The sequence below is a fragment of the Orycteropus afer genome, unplaced genomic scaffold, assembly GCF_000298275.1.
Source record: "Orycteropus afer afer isolate SDZICR_OR568_19922 unplaced genomic scaffold, OryAfe1.0 scaffold00314, whole genome shotgun sequence".
NCBI lineage: Eukaryota > Metazoa > Chordata > Mammalia > Tubulidentata > Orycteropodidae > Orycteropus > Orycteropus afer.
The window spans coordinates 3,495,639-3,502,831 of record NW_006921901.1 but is presented as its reverse complement, the minus strand read 5'-3'; the positions used below and the strand labels follow the sequence as shown (position 1 = coordinate 3,502,831).

At 41.0% G+C, this 7,193-nt stretch overlaps 1 pseudogene; it reads right to left on the bottom strand.

The window, feature by feature from the left end:
- Window positions 1-2,746: 2,746 nt before the first annotated feature.
- The window catches only part of LOC103206432, a 7,434-nt pseudogene continuing 2,987 nt past the window's right edge, over window positions 2,747-7,193 (bottom strand).

Below are 7,193 nucleotides of genomic sequence, written 5' to 3'. Positions count from 1 at the left end.
GCCTCTTGCCACAGATGCAGTCAATGTGATTCCTGTGTCCTCAATTCCTGTGAAGTCCACATGTGTAGTGTCATTTGTGTTGTTGCTGGTGGGTCTGTACTGTCAGCCTTCTGGTTAGCAGTCAAAACCCTTAGGCACTATGCTACCAGAGCTCCTATACATATATAGATAGATGTTGTTGTTGTTATGTGCCATCAAGTCGGACCCGACTCATAGCGACCCCTCCTTGGGTTTCCAAGGCAGTATCACTACGGAAGTAGATTGCCCTATCTTCCTTCTGAGGAGTGGCTGGTGAGTTTGAACCACCAGCCTTCTGGTTAGCAATCAAGTACCTTAGCCACTATGCTACCAGAGCTCCCATATAGATAGATGGATAGATCTAAATCTATCCATCTATCTATCTACAGTATGTGGTTGGCAGGGGGAGGAAGATGAAATAAGATTAAGAAAAGAGTGATCAGTGTAGAAGCTGGGTAATGGGTACAGGAGGGACTCATTACCTCATTCTCCCTACTTTTCTGTATTCTCTAACATTAACATACTAAAAAGTTAAAAAGGAAAATTGACTCTTAAAAAAACTTGAAGTAACTTTCAGAGTAATCATTAATGGTGTACAGAAGTCTCATCTTTTAGCCAAGAAAGATGTGTCTTTGAGAACACACATTTGTGGGAGCAACTCAGAACTCATGGGAGGTATTTTACTTACCATTACAATTTCATTACAACAAAAAGATACAAATGGAGCTATGCCAAGGATGAGGTCTGGGAGAGTTCTTAATACAGAGTTTCCATGTCCCAAAAAGGAACTTACTGTTCTCTCACACCATCATTCTTCACCAGAGCCTTGATTGAAGTAAATTGTTGTTGTTGTTGTTATGTGCCGTCGAGTCGGCCCCGACTCACAGTGACCCCTCCTTGGGTTTCCGAGGCAGTATCACTACAGAAGTAGAATTGCCCAACCTTCCTTCCGAGGAGTGGCTGGTGGGTTTGAACCACCAGCCTTCTGGTTAGCAGACAAGTGAAGTAAATTAGGTGGGCATAATCACCTTCCCTGAGCTCAGTCAATATCATGAGGTAATCTTTCTGGCCTGGTCAGCCCCAACCTGAGTCACCTCATCAGCATAAACCCTCAGGTGTGGCCTGGAGGCATCATCAAGATACTTCAATCACATATCTAAGTTTTAGAGGTTATCTGTCAGGAACCAAAGACAAAGACCAAATTCTTTTGAGTAAAGTTAATGTAAACCCCACAGAGAGAAATAGAAAAATCTGATCCTAGGACCAGGAGCCCCTTTTGGGGTGGCTTCCACTTCTATTGCTGTACCTAATATTGTTAAAATCACAGTCCAAAGTCTTCTATTGCCAAAGAATCAGAAATCAATGCTCTTCAACTAATATACATATGAATGACCTGGGAATCTCATTTAAAATACAGATTCTACTTAAGTCTGAGGTCTTGGAAGAAGTACAGCCAGAATGCCCCTTCAAAGGGAGGATGGCAAGACCTCATCTCACGTACTTTGGACATGTTTTCAGGAGGGATCAGTCCTTAGTGAAGGACATCCTGTTGGTAAAGTGGAGGGTCAGTGAAAAAGGGGAAAACTTTCAATGAAATGGATTGACACAGTGGCTGCAACAATGGGCTCAAACATAGCATGACTGTGAGGATGATGGAGGCCCTGGCAGTGTTTTGTTCTATTGTACATAGGGTCACTGTGAGTCAAAAAATGACTAGAAGACCCCTAACAACAAGTCTGAGGTTGACTGAGATACTGCAGTCCCCATAAGCCCCCAGATGATTCCAATGCTGCTGGTGAAAGGACAAGACTATGAGTCATAAGGTTCACCTGAAAGGCTTATTCAATGTATAGATCCCTAGGAGGCAACTTCCAAAGACTCTGATACGGTACTTCTAACATAGGGTCTATGAGCCCTGGTGGCATGAAGATTAAGCACTCAGCTGCTAACTGAAAGGTTGGCAGTTTGAACCCACCCAGAGGTACCTCAGAAGGTAGGTCTGGTGATCTGTTTCCAAAAGGCTACAGCCTTGAAAATCCTATGGAGCAGTTTTACTCTGCACACATGGAGTCACCACGAGTAGAAACCAACTTGATGGCAACTAACAGCAGCAGCGTTGGTTTCTGTGGGGACATCTGTTGCTTTATTAGGCAGAGGTTTCTACAGTGTCTACCAGCACAACAGAAGTTCTTGTTCTTACTAGAGAAGGGTGACCACCTCTGCAAGCCCAAAGGGACAGAGGTGGGGAAAACAGATAACATCTACAGGGTACCTATTTAGACTTCCCTATTAGGAGCCTTTGTGGCTTAGTGCCTAAGGCACTTGACTGCTAACCAGAAGGCTGGTGGTTCAAACCCACCAACCACTCCTCGGAAGGAAGATGGGGCAATCTACTTCCGTAGTGATACTGCCTTGGAAACCCAACGAGCGGTCGCTGTGAGTCGGGTCCGACTTGATGGCAAATAACAACAACATTCTATGTTTCAAAATGCCTATCAGGGCCCAATGACTTCTGCATAACAGACCTGCCTTGGTCTTTTCTTTTGCCGGGGGTGGGGTGGGGTTGGTTTTACCAAATCGCTTTATCTGAAGAAATGGTACAAGTGAAAGAACTTAGGTGGATGTTTTGGTACAATTCATAGAAAAGGTAAAGATAAACCCAACACGCACATGCTGTCTTGGTGAACAGGTAAGTCACCTTGGGGCCTGGGGGAAGACGGGCTAAAGCTTAGCTCTTCTCATCATGGTTTCCCAGGGTGTGCTTGTCCAAAAGATGATCTGCCAGGCCAGATTCCAGGGCCCCCAGCTTGTGCAAGTTGGTTAGGCAGTCACCCAATTCTTTGATGGATTTCATCTGTTCATTCAGGTGATATCTCTCAATGAAGTTGAAACCGAGTAATGTCAAAACTATTTTCCCACCCTGGTTAAAACAGATGATTAGAACAGATAGGACGCCAGATGGGAATAGATAAGTAAACTTAATTACCTTCAACTATTTCCCTACCCCCTTAAGAGAGATGAGTAAACACAATAAGCTCAGTTCCTTAAGAACTGAATGGAACAAAAAACATTCTTTCCTGCTATTTCCTGAGGCACAGGTGATAAACGCGTTAATGTGTCTTAGAAAATCACTTGAAAATTAACTCCATGGTCTACTGGTGGACACTCGCAGTGAGACAGAGAGGAACAAAGTTGCTGGGAACTAACACTCTCCCCTCTGCCTAAGCCCCCAGCTGATGACAGGAAGCTGGTGTGACTCATCCAGTACGCAGGCACACTCAATTAAAAACCTATTGTCCCTTTAAACCAAGGTGAAGGAAATTTCAGCCAATCATCAACCATCTCACACCCAAATTCCTGATATTTTTATGGATGTGATGTGTATAACCTTCTCTTCTGAAACCTACAAAAACTGTAATTTGATGGAAATTTGGGGAGTCAGACCTGGGTACCGACCCCTGCCTCCTTGCAGTGCCACTTTGCAATAAATAATTTTCTCTCCTCTCAGTCAATCCGTGTGTAAACTCTTTTGGCCTGACTGCGCTAGGGGCAGGGACCCATGTTTGGTCCTATTTCAAAGTCATGCAAATGGGGATAATTCTTGTCAGTGGCAGTTTGTACAGTTCCAGCAGTGACTGACTGATGCTTTTTTCCAAGTGTAACGCACACTCCATTGCATTCAGCCCACTTGCCCAGTCTTCACCCTCTGGTTTCTTGATATCCTGCAGGAAGACCTGGCCACCTCATTGGTTCTTTCAGCTTCATCACTTTCAGGGCATGCTCTCTCTCCTGGTGAGATTGGTGAAGAAAGTATTTGGCAAAATTCTTCAAAGCCACATCATCACGGTGGAAGTAGTAAGACATGGACAGGTAGAAGTAGGAGGCATAGAGCTCCAGTTGACCTGGCAGTTAATGGCGGCCTCCAAGTCCTGGTAGTAGATCTGGCGCACCTGGGAGGGGGAGGGGGTGGTCCTGCTGGGGTTGAGGAGTGGCGGCAGCAGCTGTGTGCAGCTAGAGTGGTGGCAGGGGTCTTGGGGCGGCCAAGGGCGCTGCTGTGAGGAGGTGATGAAGGGAGGAGGTGATGAAGGGAGGAGGTGATGAAGGGCTGGCTGGGAGCTGCGGTTGGGGGAGGTTGGCCAACGCAGGGCTCAGTTCAGGCACTGTTGAAGCAGGAGACCATGGCCTCTCTGCGAGAACGACTCCTACCTTGGTCTTTAGAGCACCGTCATTCTAATCTAAGTTTTTAGCCTGGGGATTTGTATAGAGCCCCAGGTGGTATAAGAATAACCTGGGGCTCTATACAAATTACTGGCAGGTCTTGTTAAAAACATAGGTTCTGATTCAGTGTATCTACGGTGGAAATGCAAATTCTCAGCAGCGAATCAAACCAGAATGGGCCAGTTAGAAGCTTCAGAATTCATATTATTATTATCATTTTAAGAAAGGTCATATTGAGCAATATTTCATAATATGCTAAAGGGTACAACATATCCTCATTTTTCTTTCTTTCTTTTTTTTTTTTTAAAAAGGAGGTTGCTATGATGTAGAGACCATACCTCCTAAAACAAACAAATCCCTCAAGCTACACTTCCTGGGTCAATATGCTTTTTGTTTGATAAGACTAAACATGCATAAAATTTTAAGAAACAGAATGCATTAATCATTAGAAATAATGTGTAGCAGAAATAGACCCCAGGGAAAACAACCCCACAGTTTAGCACGTATTTCTACCTTTATTCAAGTTGTTGTTGTTGTTGTTGTTTGCCGTCGAGTCGGCCCCGACTCATAGCGACCCCTCCTTGGGTTTCCGAGGCAGTATCACTACGGAAGTACGGTGAAAAAAATAAAGTTTTTAGAATAAGTTTCTATTATACACAAATGCTCATGTGAATCCAAATACAGGGTAAAACTGTGTAGGGAAGGCTGATGAGTAAAGTCAAGATTTAGATTATATCTTAAAATTATTTTTCTTAATGGCAATGCACAATTTAAATAAATAAATTTCAATGTGGAAATATAATACACATACAAGGTTTAGGAAGAAAATCTTGATGACTTTGCCTTTCCTCCATCTTGTTGTGAGACTATGTGAAAGGGTGCCGTGGAAATCTTCTGCGGTTCTGATGGAAGAAATGTGTTGCTTTCCAAGGTCTGACTTCTTTTTTTCTACTCCATCTTCTATCTGACATGTGTCCTTATTTAATTTTGCTTCCATTTCTTCCAAAAAGTTGATTATCAAATTAAATACAAGAGTTCCAGGAAGAAACATATCAATTCCAAATGAATATTAAGACTGAGTAAACTGGGTAATTATTCTTTTTCATACAATCTGAAACTAAATACAAGATGCAAATAACATGCAAATCATCAGATGCTGAATTTTCCTTATAACATTTTCTTTCCATTTATTAATATCTGTAAGTATGCCTCATCTCAGAATCTTGCCTTAAAAACAAATTAGAAATTAAAATAAAGCCTATCTAAAATTATCATTGCTTTCAAGAAAAGAATATCATTAAATTACAAAAATTCAGATTCTATTCATTCCTTTAGAACACATCTGGAGTTTGAAAGATTCTCTTTATTGACAATTGTTCTTCTGAACAGCACAATAAGTATAATACTTTGCAACAAGGTTGTTTATCATCACTATAGGTAGACAACTTAAAATGAAGGAATGAAAAGATAAATATAATAACACAAAATCATTTAAAATGAGACTCATTCTGTTAACAAAAATATAGTCCGTTTTATTATGTCACTTATTTGTACTTCTAAGTTCAAAATTCTATAATTTCATTACTTTTGTATTATAAAAGGGACATGGGAGAACACTTTGAAGGAGGAAAAGAAATTCCTCATAATTCAATTATTCTAACACATCAAGTACTATTACTTTTACATTCTCTTCAGATCTTGTCATTTGGTTTTCATGTTTGCAATCAACATGTCTGAGGAGGTGTAGCTGAAAGAGCATGGACTTTGAGATCTGAGAGAAGTGACCAGAGACAAACAATAAACAATGATAATTTCTTATAAGAATGCAATTTAACTGGGCTCAAAAAACCATTAAAGAAAATAAAATATTTTAAATTATCAGATGTTAAATTATTCAATACTTATCTATAATTTCATAACTTACCTAGCCAAGTTTATGAACATCACTACCAGAATAAATAGAATAAAAGTAATTGGAAGGCTACATTCACTTTTGTTTTAAAAAGATCTTTGATTAACTGTCTCTGATGTAGCGTTTTCCAAACACTGCTCCCCAAAACACATACACACATATCATAAAAGCAATACATCTTAAGACTGAGAGTCAGTGACGACAGAAGCATGTGCAGCTGCCAGCCAAGGAATGCCAAGCATCACTGAGAGCCATCAGAAACTGAAAGAGAGACATGGAGCTCAGACTCACAGCCTCCATAACTGTGAGACGATCAATTTCTGCTGTTTAAAGCCACCCCCTTTCGGGTATTTTGTTATAGCAGCCCTAAGAAACTAATACATCAAGACAGAATAGTAACTGACAGAAACCGAAGGGACTCCTGAGATTATGGCCCTAAGACACCCTTCTGACCAGGAGCTGAAGCCATTCCCATAGATCACCTTTCAGCCAAGCAACAGACAGACTCATAAAATAAAAAATGACAGCCAAAAGGAACATGGCCCTTAGAACAATCAATTATATGAAATCAAAAGGACATGTCCAAAAGCAAAGATGAGAAGACAGGAAGGGGTTGAAATCCAGCTTTAAGGAAACAGTGAACCCAGGGCAGAAAGGCGGAGAGTGCTGACATGTTGTGGAGAATGTAACCAATATCATGGAACACTTTACGTACAAACTGTTGAATGGGAAACTAATATTCTCTGTCAATTTTTACCTAAAGCAAAATAAAAACTTAAAAAAGGAATAAAAAAAGTTCATAGATCAGTACATTGTGCCAACTTGCAATGAACACAGAATATTACCTCAATATTTCCACCACCCATACATCCTTGGTATACTGCCTTAGATTATTATGTCCCTGATTTTACTGAATAAATCTGTGTCTTTAGTATACCCTATTAAAATTGATTGAGAGGCTTCAGTCATATCTGATGCTCTTCATTCCTTCCTGAAGATCCCAGGCCTCCTTCTTGTATCATTTTAATTTAGCCTATGAAAGATC